We start from the raw sequence: 15048 nt of genomic DNA, 5'->3' as shown, positions 1-15048 counted from the left end.
AAGTGGGATCCAAGCTAGGGAGAAACCCACCCAAGGGGCAAATCCAAGGAGAATCCCTTATCTTATTATAAATTTAGTTCAAATTATAAATCCAAGACCCCAAGACCAAAGTCAAGACCTCCTCCAAGTACTAAGTCATCCCTCCAAAAATCTCTTTGAAACAAGTCAAAGATTACCCAAGTCAACTAAGGTCAAACCTCTTTTAATCTTGCTCCCAAACACAATTTTAGCCTTCTACTTCAGATATGAAATTTCAGCTTCTAGACTCTAGAAACCCTAGCTTTATTACACATGTAATCCCTTCAAGAAGTCATTCCTTAAGCAAGTAAAGGTCTTCAAGGTCAACGAGAGTCAATCCTTCTTTAAGATTTGCTCTAGTCAAGGTTTCAACTTCCAATGTAGGTGTGAAACTTTAGGCATACAACTCTCAGCCTTGCATCTCTGACAAAAACCCTAATCTTTGCACATTTGAGAGAATAAGACTCAAAAATCAGATCTTTGCTTCTTGTTTAGACTTCCTCTTGCCTCCTTGTCCTTCGCTCTTGTTTTTCTTTTTTTTCTTGCTTGAGATTGAACTATAGAAGTGTGTCCAAGATGAATTGAACTTGCTTCTTTATATAGCCTTCTCATGAGGTCAAATAGGCCTCTTCTAGGTCAACTTGTCACTGGTAAGGGCGACTTGTGCTTGGAGACATTTTTGACTTTCTAGACACAAAAATAAATTATTTTCATGTTACAACTTGCCCAAATGGGTCTTATACAATTGATATTGACTCTCTTGACTCATGAAAATTATTCTTATGACATGAAAAACCCTAGAAGCATGAATAACATGCTTAACCTAGTTGACCAATCAAAAGAAGCATGAAACCCATGCTTGAAAATAATAATTTTTCTTTCTTCTTTTGCTTATTACATAAGATATACATAATGACATGATTGCAATGACAATTATGAAGACCGAAACTAGTTGCATTTTCCAACAGTTTAGACATTTATAATGCTCTTTGATAGGGCACCTTTATAGTTGTGATTTCTATTGTGAGGGGAAGAATAATGTAGCGCCTTTGAGTGTCTTCGATTCGTTGTGTCTATTCCTGTCATTGCCAAAAACAGAGAAAACAATAATATCTTAAACTTCATCATCTTTTTTTGCTGGGTAGACAAGGTACTGAGTATTAGCTTGTAACAATTATTAATTTATAGAGGCAATTTGGTAATGTAAATACTAGTGGTGACATGTTATTAATTCAATATTTTTCTTAATTAAATATGCCAACAACTACCTAAGAGTAATGAATACATGTTTGTCACGAAATAAAATCAAAGAGTAATGAATTCATAAATGGCACAAACAAAAATCAATGCAAATGTTTTAATATGTCATAAAAATATTTAGTACACAAGACCATAAAAAGGAGAAATGGAAAAGTCCGTGATGTCATTCATTGTTGTGGGAGTGCGGAGCTTTGCACTCCTGCACAATGAGCTTCCTCCAACGTTAAGACATTAACAACAACCAATCAGTTCCACCTCAACCAAAAATATTCTGTGTTGTCATCGTGTTGTGGAACCCTACAATTTGGCTCCTGTAGATTAATTTATGTATACATATCAAGGAATCGCAGAAACAAGCTACACATTGTATTTAATAGTTGAATTTATTTGGATTGATCTTACTCCTATATTTTCAAAATATTATCAGAATCATAAATTGAGATAGAGATAAAGATGGGACTAATCAATCGAATACTATTCTTAATCCTTGTTAAAATCAATTACAACTTACAAAGACCGAGTATTGGATGTTGATTGTTACTTCTCACATCCAGTAATGGAATGCATCACAATTAACTTAAGGTAAACTTGACATTCTTCCTAGAATTTATAATGAATTTAAGTTCAATAGTTGAATAATAAGTAAGACCATGACAATCAAATTTTAACTATTTCCATGATTATTTCATCTATCATTCATGTGGTTCGCTTTAATAATCAAGAGCCAGAGCAACACTTGTCTCATGCTTGGGTGATGCCTAGAATTGGTTTTATGCACAACAATGACATCTTCAATAATTTAGTTGTTGCTTTAGGTGTGTCTTTTCATTTGAATTAGTGTTTCTATATATCTCTATTATTTCCAGATCGATCATTTACAAATAAGTTTCATTCTCTCTCCCTTACATGCGAGATTAGGGGAATTGAGATTGCTTTATTCCTCTCGAATGACATGATCTCCATGTAAGTTTGTGAGCTTATGTCTCTGGTTTTCATCTTTGGGTGGCAACCATTCTCACTATCCCCATAACATACAAACTCTTTATCACATTTTGTAGCTCCACACAACTCCCCATCACAATGCATTGATGATAGATGTACTAAGAAGATGTGCATTGCTTTCCTTCTTTGGAGCTTTCACTATGCGAGGAATATTTCTCTGCACAATGAAACATAATAATATTAATTGGAGATTTGTTCATCCACCACCACCCCCCCACACACTTTCATCTACGTAAAGGACTTGAAACTGCGCTAGTTCTGGCATCATTGGGTAGAGTAATAGCATAACAATGTCAGTGTCAAAGCACTCACTGATAGAATGGCCACTCACAAAATTAGACTTTTTTTATGTTAAAATTATTTGTTAGGAACTTACAAAAAATAAAATGCCCTCCACTAGGGGAATTATATCCCATCAGAACTCGTTGAACCAATCGAAAATTAGAAAATCATTTTTAAATATATGGGGAAGTAGGAATATTAAGTAGTTTCTCGAAACTTTGGTTAAAATTGTAGAAAAGTTGAAAAATGATTGAAAAGTCAAAGAACTTTGACACGAGGTAATCGCTATAGCCCCTAATGAGGTAAAGACTAAAAAACATAAAAGAAACAAAAATCCAAAAACTCTTAATAACATTTGAGCACTAAAAAAATTTAACATCATAATTATATAAGATAATAAATATTCAAAACTAAATCTAATAATTAAAGCAAGCTTCTCAAAGGTGAAGATTAACTTACTTCTATGAGGTCAAATTCATAACAGATTAACGTACTTCTATGAGGTCAAATTGATAACATATAGAAAGTTATGCCAATGCAAGGGATTAAATCAATGTATCTTTAGTTGATCAATTCTCAAGGTGGGATTACATGGATAGACAAATGAGTAGTTATCACAAATAATAGATGATTCTCAAGGTGGTATATGACAAATAAATACGTGATTAGCTATCATAATTGATTTCCTTGGGCATTGAATTAAGGCTATATATTGTTTAAAATGATTTATTTTATTATATTATATAAAGTTTTATGTAAACTTTTGTTGTTGTTGATTAAGGTTATTGAGTTGTTAGAAGAAATGATTTAGGATTTAACTTCTAGCCTATATATATATGAATGATTAAAAAATACTATGAAATTTACATTATATTAAATTTTGATTAATAAATATAATGAAATTAATTTTTTTTTTAAATGGAAATAAATAGGTATATGTTAAAAAATATGTACACTTAAATTAAAAAATAAAATTAATATCAACCTAAATAACTTAGAAAAAAATAATGATTTTTCATTTCGAAATATAAAAAGCATTATATTAAGTTTTGATAATAAAAAAATTGTGAAATTTATGTTTTATTAACTTAATGTTTACATTAAATAAATATCCATATATCTATATCAGCATACAAAGAGAACCTGGTTACTTATAATCATTGTGTCAAAGTTTAATGGACAATAACAATGAATAAATCCAGTTCACAAATCAAATTATAAATTGAAATAGAAGGAAATTGAAAATAAAAAACGGTACGACCTGGAATAACCAAGTGAATTAGTTTAATCGACAATAACAATGAATAAATCCAATTCACAAAGCAAATCTTTACTTGGGTTCCACTTTATAAATTGAAATTAGATAAAAATTGAAAATAAAAAAAGTTACGACATGGAATAACTAGGTAAATTTGGAAATTCGCAGAAGAGGAACAAACATAGTTACGGATGAAATGGGAACTATTAACTCAAAATGGGTACTCGGGCCCGAAAACCCCAAAAAAACATGAAAAAACAACTTAAAAATGAAAATTGTTTATTCCATAATGATGTTTTTTTGGGTAAATTTTCAACATTTTTTTAAATGGAAGTAAAAACCTTCTTTTTTTTAAAAAAATGGTGGAAAAAAACACCCTTAAAAAATTGTTTATTTTGGAATAACAAAAAAAAAATCGGGTTACAATTTTGACATTTTTTAGCAATGGAGTTAAAGAGAAAATATATGGACTTTGAAAAACTATAAAATTCCAACAATTCTCGGACATGATGTTAAAGATAAAATATCATGTCTCAAATCCTAATAATTCCAACTATTTCCTTCCACGTTGTTAAAGATAAAATATCTTGACTCTAAAAAACCTTGAAATTGTAATTGTTTTCGACCATAGCATTAAAGGTAAAATATCATGGCTTAGAAAAACATTAAAATCTTGACAATTTTTCAACCATGCAATTAAAACCAAAGATTATGACTAGAAAAATATCTCAAGTTTTCAAAATATTTCAAGCATGAAATTATGAAAAAAATTATGACAAAAAACTTAAAAAATGAACACTCAAGAGTAATTTATTTTTTAAATGCAAAATATATAGCAATTTAAAATTTTTAGCCTAAGACAACTCGATACATTGCAATATTTTTTTTATAAATCAACCATCAAATTAACACGCGGTGTAGGTGAACTCGACCCGTTGTAATGAAAACTTAAAGAACAACCATGAAACTGATACATTGTGGGGGCACACTCCATTCATTATAACAAAAATTTTAAAATCAACTATCAAATTACCCATAATGAGATCGTGTTGTTAGACGAGCATCGACACAGACCCTATAGAGAAAAATGAAGATAAAAACCAAAATAAAAAAATAAATGTATAAAAAAATAAAAATTAAGAATACAAAAGAAAACAAAAATTCAGATATTGAAAAAAAACAATTAAAAAAAAACACAAAAGGTAATACAAGATATATATATATATATATATATATATATAAATATATATATTAATAAAAAAAAAATAGTAATAATAATAAAAATAAAGTAAATATATATATATATGAAAAATAAATAAAAAAATAGTAATAATAATAAAAAGAAAGTAAATTTTAAATATCGAAAAAACAAAAAAAAAAAATAATAAAAAGAAATCAAATTTTAAATATTGAAAAAAACAATAAAAAAAAAACACAAAAAATAATTAAAAAAAAATTTCAAATATTCGAAAAAAATTAGAAAAACATAAAAAAAATAAAAAATAAAAAATAAAAAATTATAAAAATTTAAAAATAGTAAAAAAACACAAAAAATAATACAAAACACCAAAAATTTAAATATAGCAAAAATAATTAAATAAATAAATAAATAAAATAAAATAAAAAATAAAAAGAACATATTTTTTTAAATAATAACAAAAAATAAAGTATATATATATATATATATATATATATATATATATATATATATATATATATATAAACAATATAAACAACATGACAAAAAAATCAACTATAAAAAAAGACAAAAAAAAACTAAAAAAATAAAATAAAAAATAACATAAAATTAACTTATAAATATAAAAAATTAGAAAAAATGAAAATGAAAATATAATAAAATAAGTAAAAATAAAATAAACATAATTTACAAAAAAAAAAAAAATATTTTTTTAAATAAAAAACATTTTTTAAATAAAAATCATTTTTTAAATAAAAAACATTTTTTAATAAAAAATCATTTTTTAAATACATAACCAAATATATTAAATTGAGTTAAAAGAAAATTAAATAACTAAAAAAATTAAATTGAATTAAATTTATATAAATAAATAAAAACAATTAAAAAATCAAAATCAAAAAAATCAAAACAAAACAATATTAAAATAAAAGAACCAATTAAAAACATTAAATTTTAATTAAAAAATAACTAAAACTAAATTAAAAATTTAATCTAATTAAAAATAACAATAAAAATAATTAATAATTAATCTAATAGGGAGGCGGTCAACCCCGCCCCAGGGGTGGCAGAATTTTTTTTTTATTAATTGTTTTTTAATAGTTTTTTTTATTTTTTTAGTTTTTGTTTTTTATTTTTTATTTTTTTTTAACTTTGTTTTTTAATTTTTTAGTTTTAATTTTTTTTTTTAATATTTTTTAAACTTTATTTGTTTCTTTATTTTTTTATTTTTTGGTTTTGATTTGTTTTTTTTAAACAAAGTTTTTTGGTAGAAATTACATGAAAGTATTTTTTGGGTGACGCATTTGGAACCAACAAATATAGTTATTTTTTTTACAATTTTCTATTTTTTAATTTTTTAAATTTAAATTTTATAATTGTTATGATTTCTTTTAGTCTTTTAATTCAACTTTTTTTAATATAATTCTTTTAATTTAAATATCTAATTTTTTTTTTGATGTTGTTTAGATTTTTTTTTTTTAATTATTATTATGTGGTTGTATTTTTTTTTGGACTTAAAAAAACGGTTATGGATGTGATTCCGCTGCAAGATCTCCTCCTCGCACCAACAAAAGGAAGACAACGGACAACTCTTTGTTCATTGATCTCATCACAAATTTTTCTCTGAAGTACGAAACAACACTTCATTTCCATTTAAAAAATGCTCTGTCATTGCCATTTAACAAATGCTTTGTTTTTGGACACGAGTGCTCTGTTTCTGGGCAAATGCTCAGTTTATTACTACAATTCAAGAAGGATTCAGAACGGATCTTGTTACTGCATCACCATAAAAGAACATTAATAGATTCCAAGTATGAGGAGTCCATCTTTGTCTTTGGAGAATGTATTTGAATGTTAAAATATTTATTTAAATTTAAATTGATAAGAAAACAAATCATATTTTAATTTAATCATGTTACTAACCCAAAACCAATTACATATATTTTAAAACTAATTATATATATCATTTTATTTATATATATATATATAGATTTGATAATGTCTTTCAAATTAATCACATCATAAGTTGAATCTAATTGTTAAATATTAGTAATTTTTTTTAATAACTATTTGATAAATATATTAAACTTATTTTTAATTATGAGTACATATCTACAAATATTCAATTCTTATTATATTATTATTAAATTAATTTAACTAATTTGAATTCAATATTTTTTTAATTAAAAATACAAATGAAATGAAATAAAACAAAACAAAATCAATATGGATCATAAAAGTCTAAAATCAAATATATATATATATATAGAAAGAGAGAGAGAGAGAGAGTAGTTTTAAGTGTGAATTTTTGAAAAGTTTTATGGTTTATTTTCTAGCTTAATTTGTATATAAAATCAGATAAGAATTCATTGAAATTAAATTTGACCCGTGCGAAGTGCCCCAAAAGTTTTCGAAGTACTAAATCCATATATATATAGTCAAAAACAATTTAAACAACACAAATCAAGATTCGACTACAAAAATTTTCACCAAACTTAAAATCCAATTTAAACTTCAAAAAATACATTTAAGAATACTTCGTTTTAAAACATATCATCCATGATTTCTATCAGTTCGCGTGCCTCATCTATTCAAAGCTTGCACTGCTCTGTCGGAAGTTGATGAATGTGCACACCAACCATGCACTACCATTGGAATTATCAATCTATTATTGTTCTAACAGACATGTTCATTCGAATTTTGCTGTGAATTTTGTCACAATGCCACTAAACCTTGGGTTGGGAGATTACTTTACTTGGATTCAACATCACCAGTAGATTTAATGGACATCCAAATCCCTGCAAAACCTTCCATCCTTGGGTTGAGAGATTACTTTTCTTCAATTCAACATCACAAGTAGAATTAATGGAAATGCAGGTACCTGCAAAGCCTTCCAACATGATGTCCCAAAACCAATGGTCCAGAAATAAAAACATCTAACTACATGTAATCAACATAATATGCTAATTTTGTGCTAATGTTTTTGTAGTTATCTAAGCCCTTCTCATAAAAGTAATACATTTCACATCCAATCCTTCTAACTAGCGCAGAGTTGATCTTCCAGGACCTAATTTCTGAGCAGTTAGGTGGGAACAACTATATAGAAAAGTGTTTCTTGACCATATCCTCACGTCATGAAAGGTCTTATTTTCTGCATAGCTCATGTAAGGTAGTTATAACCAACCCAATTCTTTCAACCAACAAACTTTAATTATACTTATTTTTTTTTTTTCAAGTGTTTTCAGACTTAAGTTTGCGTCAATTGATGACAATGATGGTAGAGTATTCATGCAAGTTTTAGGTTATGGTTGGGCAGGTTTGCTACGCAAATATCTAGTACAACTAACATATATGTGGTGGCCATCCAATCTAGTATGTGTTTCTCTGTTTAGGTAAGATGGACGCATCTTTGACATGTATGTGCCTAAGAGTTTCAAGAAGCAATCAAATCGAATAAATTTACCATTTTTGTTATAGTTCTGTAGGTTAAAATATTGAACTTATAAGGGAAAAGCATGATGATAAATTTGTTTCCTTCAAATGGTATCAACAATACACTAGCCCTCGAAATTTGTTAATATGCGAAAAAAAATATGTAGCCAAGAAGATTCCTAGTCAAAGACTGCTCTTGATCAAGGACTCCTCATAAAAATGACTAAGCCAAAAGAATTTTTGTCAATCCTTGTAATTTGTAAACCTCCATGATTGTCTAGAATATGGCCTAGTTTGGCCCAGAGACATAGGACAATAGCAGAGCTTCGCTACCCTTCTCATTTTTCTTCTCGTGGAAAGTTTGGATATTTTATTTATAGGGATAGAAAATTGCCCTTTTTGTAATTATGAAGGAATTGCAATTGCTCCTTTCTAGTTACTTAGCATCAGGAAGAGAAAAAAAGGGCAAGTAAAATTGATTTTAGAGTTTGTCTTTCATGGAAGATCATTACAAAGTTTGCTCAACTCGAACAGGGCAGTTCTCTCATTTTCACTCACCTATACTGACTAAGTATTTAAAGAAATTCGCCATCTTACAAACTTTCTGAAGATGTTAACTATTTACTGTATTATTGGAAGATATGATGGTTTGGTTGCAAACAACTTTTTCTCTCTTTCCCTTTTTATTTTGAAATTTATCTCTTTATTTTATTGGACACTTGTAGTAAAATGTGGGAAGTAGAATATATATATTAATTCTATATCCCTTCTATTCTCTTATGCTAACTCAGTTTCTAAGATTCATAATGGCATGACCATTTCCATTAGTTTAGTGACTAATAATCCCATAATGTGGCTTCTAAAGTCCTAAAAATTGATGACAAAACTTCACATTTTCTACTATCTTGTTTTGAGCCTTGGTTTGATTAGCTATTGTAGACTAACTAGACATAACTACTACAACTAAATTTTATATGTATACAAATATCTCTGACATTTATTTTTTTCAAAATTTCTATGGGTTGATTGAAGGAACAATGAATATGACAAACTGCCATTGTTGTTTTATATTGTTTGAGACAAAGAGTAGAGTGAATGTTGTATTAGGACACTCCATGAAAGGGAACAAATGCAGGGACTCTCTTGCATGCAATTCTTTATAATCTTTATGATAATCAATTTTTCTTACTATGTATTACTGGGAGACCTATTCACAATCTTGAGTTTTTTTCATGGATTTGCTAGATAAGTCCATACAGTGTCACAGCACACCAAATTGGTTTGGGTCTTCACGGTTTGGGTTGCTGCAACACTTGATTGGATGGGAGTTCCATCATATCTTGGAAGTCCACTTTTCACCCCTTGGTTTTCCATTGTTAACATTGACATTGGCTTTTTCCTATTTATTTATGTTTTCATTCCACTGTCATATTGGAAATTTTATATCTATAATGCAAGGAGGTTTCCAATTTTCTCAAGTCAACTATTCACAGACACTGGTCAGAAATACAATACAGCACATATTAACACACCAAAGTTTGACTTGAAAATTGAGGGTTATGATAAATATAGCAAACTGTATCTTGGCACATTTTTTGCTTTCTCCACTAGATTTGGTTTTGCAATGATTGTTGCAACACTTGCCCATGTTATACTCTTAAATGGAAGGTGAGCTTTCTCGTAACATTTTATTTGTTTTCCTAATACCATGCCATATTTGATGAGCATTATTAGCAGAAATTTCATCACTTTGATTTTGGTTTGTTAACTCAGAGGATTAAGCAATGGCATGTGTGTGTGTGTCTATATAAATCAAAACATAGTACATGCATCATATACTATATAGTCATTTTCTCATCTCCATGTATTATGATTTTTGTTACATTTTTTTTTTTCATTCACTCTGGAGTTGCTTGGATTCATTCAGTGACATGCCCAACAAAAGAAACTTACCAAACATTTTTACGTTCAATGAAATCCTTAATCAAAGTAGATATTCTATAAACACCAATAAACCTGATGTCCATGCATGCTTGATGAGATATTACAATGATGTACCACAGTGGTGGTTTCTTATCCTACTGGCAGGAAGCATGGCTTTGTCACTTATTCTTTCAATTATATGGAAGGATGATATTCAACTTCCATGGTGGGGCATGCTACTGGCATGTGGGCTTGCATGCATATTAGGTCTTCCCATTGGAGTGATTCAGGCAACTACAAATCAAGTCCAAAACTTTCCCATCCTTTCTTGTTAAGCAGTAAAATTTCTTATATTCATTCTGTTTAATGCCAGAGTAATGAGCAAGAGATGTCTTTGTGTACGATGCTGCCATGGTACCTATTTTATATTCTAATTAATTTAAACATGCTTGTATGGATATCATCATTGATTAACCCTTTCTTTTGGAATATGCATCTTATATTTCATCTCTAAAATATAAAAAAGGTACATCAACAATGATTCAGCATGGATTCAAAGTGAAATTACCTAGATTTAGCCTCCATACTAAGCAAGGAGAGCTAGCAAGTACACCTTGACTATGATTTCAAGAGATCGATATCTTTTCTCAAGTTGTCAATTTTAGCTGAAATCTACATAAACAACTCTTATTAGAAATTGTAACTTCACCTAAATGGAATTGATTAATTGTCCCTGAAAGGTGGCATAACTCAACTTTTCCATTAAAAGGATATGCCGATAAATGATATTACTGTTGGCTTATTATGGCCTAACCCAGGTTCGGAAGAGTTATTAGCCAAACAAATCCCGCGCTGTCAGCCCTTTCAGCAACAGTCTGTGGAGCGCGGATTGAAGTCTCACCCAAGGTAGCAGGGGAGGGTGCTGGAACCAGGTTTCCACACCCTTGGGATGTCTAGATGTCTTCTGGAAGGTTCGTGAACCGATCTGTGCCCTCGCACCACTCTGCTTTCATGTAGATCTGGAACAAAGCACTTCCTTAATACTTATTATTAATGAGTTTGTTATAGATCAGATCTACTTCTTACAATCTTTAAGCAAATATTTAATAGAGATAACCAGTGTGCGCACCCAAAAATGTTATAGATTTGCATAAACTCAGAACATAAGCATAAGCGCACATATTAAAATAGATATATAAGCCCGAAATTAACCAGATCCATAATATTTCAGAATCAACACAGTATTTCAAAACCAACTTATCTTTATTAATATTCTTGATTCAATACAATCCACTTCCTTGCCCTGTGCACCCAGCTGTAGAGGTCCACGCACATAGCTGCGGACTCTATCAAGCCTCTGTGCACACATTTGCGGAGCCTCTATCCAACCACTAACACCCACAACCTGGACGTACAGACTTAGAGCACAATTACTTGCAAAAACCCATTACACATCAGATCTAACAAAAAATTACTTCCTACCCTTATATCCTCACTCTACTTATACATTCCCATGGTCCATGGACCATGGGCAGGCTGACTTACTTCCTATTATTCTATATTATTTTTGGGTGGACAACCCTTTGACTCGACCTATTACATTTCACGCTCCACGCATTTCATATATTTACAATATTATTACCCTAACGTATAGGTTTTAAGCCCCAAAACCGTTATGCAGGGCCTCCGCTACCCAATAGGCCCCCAACACAATCATTGTGACTCGTCTCAACTCACTCATTGGTGTGGCGATACGCGCTGCCTAGGCCCCGCGATCCACCTCCACGTAAGTGACACACTTTGTTCTGTCGCTCCCTCTTTGTCTCTTGCAACTCTTCTTCTCGCTCCTACTCTATTGTTGCCACTAATTCACGCAAACGATGATGCCCATTCTGCTCTACTTGGTTAACTCAGAGCACCCCCTCATAGGATTTTAGCTCAATCTAGGGTGCCTCATACGGGAACTCTTCATGCCAACGCAACAAGTTTATAATGTATGGTATACTATACGCACTATCTGCTGTAGCTTGTGTTGCAATTTTTCAAGACCATTGCTGCTGTCTGCAAGATCCCAATCTTCAAGGTGCATCCAGGACAAAATGTTAACTGAAATTCCACCATTTGTCTCCGTATGTACAGTCTTTCCCTTATCGTTTATAGTTCAACGGCCAGCCCATGGGTTAAGTAGTGGCATCCGAACCAGTTCTGCTTCATGTCTAAGAATTTTCGGCACATCCCCTACCATCGGTGTTGAACTCTATGTGGTGCCCACAGCCATCAACACCATATTACTCGGAAAGTCTTGCATCTCAATTGGCCATATCACAACCCTCGGGCTTACTCCTTGAGCGTAAATAATGAACAGTTCCATATCGGCGGGAAGGCACAATAGCTTACTTTTCTCAAAAGCGCAGATTGTTTAGCAGATGCCCCCCTGTGATTTATAAGAATTTAGAAATTCATCGGTTCCCTCCTTTTCTGGTGCCATAACGTTAAGCCTGTGACAGATCGTTCCAGATCTGGCTCGTACCCCGTCTCTTAATTTCTCGCCTCCCGCTCCTTCTCACCATGAGACAGACATCTTATCATGAATAGTGACAACAATGGTCACCTCTTTGTTGGTCGACGTAGAAGTGAAGCACTTTCCACGCAACCACGACCCTTGTGATAGACCAAATCTACACGCACCCCTATTGTCACACAGCTTTCCCACAGACTGCTTTATTGTCCCGCGATGTCTTTCAACTGGCTAGAGCGGTGAGATTGTCCTTCGGTTGGTTAGTCAAGCGGTCAACCCACCTGTGTAGAGCTTCAGGTAATTACCATTTACTCTACCTGGGAAGGTGTCTGCATTGAGCTTGGCAAGCTAGACTACGCCTTCATATGTAACTTCTTTGACTACGTAGGGTCCCAACCAATGCATTCCAAGCTTGCTAGGGAATTTTTCAAACTTGTTGTCATATAGTAATACTAGATCATTCTCTTTGAATGTGTGCACCTTGATGTGATGATCATGCCAAGCTTTCTCTCACCGCTTATGTACATGCTGATGGAATCCATCCAAAAACCGTTTCTCCTCAAGTTCCTCCAGTTGCGCTAGCCGTTCTTCCAAAGCCCTGCAGTCTGCCATGCCTATCATTGCCGCAATTCGCAAACTAGGTATAATGTATTCCATTGGCTTTATGGCTTCCATGTCGTAGACTAACCGGAAAGGTGTCTAGCCCATTAACTTCTTGCACATGGTTTGGTATGCCCATATCACAATAGGGATGTGCAAGTCGCAATCGTTTCGATGCACATTACATATCTTTGTCAACGCAATCTCCAAAATCTTGTTGAACGCTTCGACGGTTCCATTCGCTTGCGGATGGTATGGCGTACTCTATTGATGATATATATGGAATTCCTCAGTGAGCACACTAATATTCTCATTCAGAAAGTGTGTTCAATGGTCGCTCATTAGAATTTTGGAACATCCAAACCTTATCAACACATTCTCAAACAAAAATTTCGCACCTGTAGCAGCTGTGCAGTCCTTAACCGGTTGTGCTTCTTCCCATCGGGTCAAGTATTCTGTCATGGTGATGATATAGCATCCGCCCATATTCCCTTGAGGTGCGTTAGGCCCCACAAAGTTGATTGCCCATTTTTCAAACAGTTATAGTGTCATCTGTGGCTTGAGTGGCATTTCATCCCTCCACGATGGTTTCCTAGTCCATTGACATACGTTGCAGGTCTAACAGTACGCTTTTGAGTCATGATGTAGAGTTTACCACCATAGTCCAGCGTGGAGAATCTTCTGTGTTGTGGCACGTCCCGCAAACTGTCCCCTTGCAACCCCCCCATGTGCTTTGGCAAGGATCTTTCCTCACTCGAATTCAGGTACATATCTGCATAATATTTCATCATGGCCCATTTTGTAGAGGTGCCCTGTAATAACAGTAAAGTCTGTTGCGCGTATTACCAGTTCTTTCCTATGTTGCATAGAATAACCTGATGGCGTAGTTCTCGTGGTTAAGAAGTGGATTATATCCTCAAAGTAGCCATCTGCAATGCGCATTACATAGAGCTATGCGTCAGGTAGTCCCTCCTCTAAGTTTGTGGGCTCTTCACTGTTTTCAATTCGAGACAGGTGATCTGGGCCTGCTTTTAGATGTCCCAGCTTTACAATGACTTCAAAATCATACTCCTGAAACAATAACAACCATCGACAACATAGGCTTATTAACTAAGTATTTTAACATGGAATGATCAGTATACATCTTAAAGTGTCCCCCAAGTAGATAGTGGCAATATTTCTGGAGTGCGTACACCATCGCCAACCCCTCACGGTCAGTGTTGGAGTAGTTATTTTCAGCTTTGGACAATTTTCAACTTGCGAACGCAATCAGGTGATCAATTCCCTCTGCTCCTTCCTGTGTGAGTACCGCGCTTAGCGCGATACACGATGCGTCAACATGTACGTGAAATTCAATGTCCCATTTTGGAAAGACCAAAATGGGCACTGATGCCATCTTTTCCTTGAGAGTTTCCAAACTTTTGTTACATTCCTCATTCCAACAATAAGTAGCATCATTTTTCAACAACTGTTCCATCGGTGTCGTGATTTGTGTGTAGCTCTTGATGAACTTTCGATAGTACCCAGTGTGTCCCAACGTGGCGCACAATTATTTGA

General features: G+C 32.3%; 1 pseudogene; it reads left to right on the top strand.

Moving 5' to 3' along the window:
* LOC149144391 (oligopeptide transporter 3-like) overlaps positions 1 to 15048 on the top strand; it is a 143800-nt pseudogene that overhangs the window by 72572 nt on the left and 56180 nt on the right.

The sequence above is a fragment of the Pinus tabuliformis genome, chromosome X (genome assembly GCF_031772625.1).
Source record: "Pinus tabuliformis cultivar Carrire ecotype Pingquan chromosome X, CPIR1, whole genome shotgun sequence".
Classification (NCBI taxonomy): domain Eukaryota; kingdom Viridiplantae; phylum Streptophyta; class Pinopsida; order Pinales; family Pinaceae; genus Pinus; species Pinus tabuliformis.
This window is presented reverse-complemented; position numbering and strand designations above follow the sequence as displayed.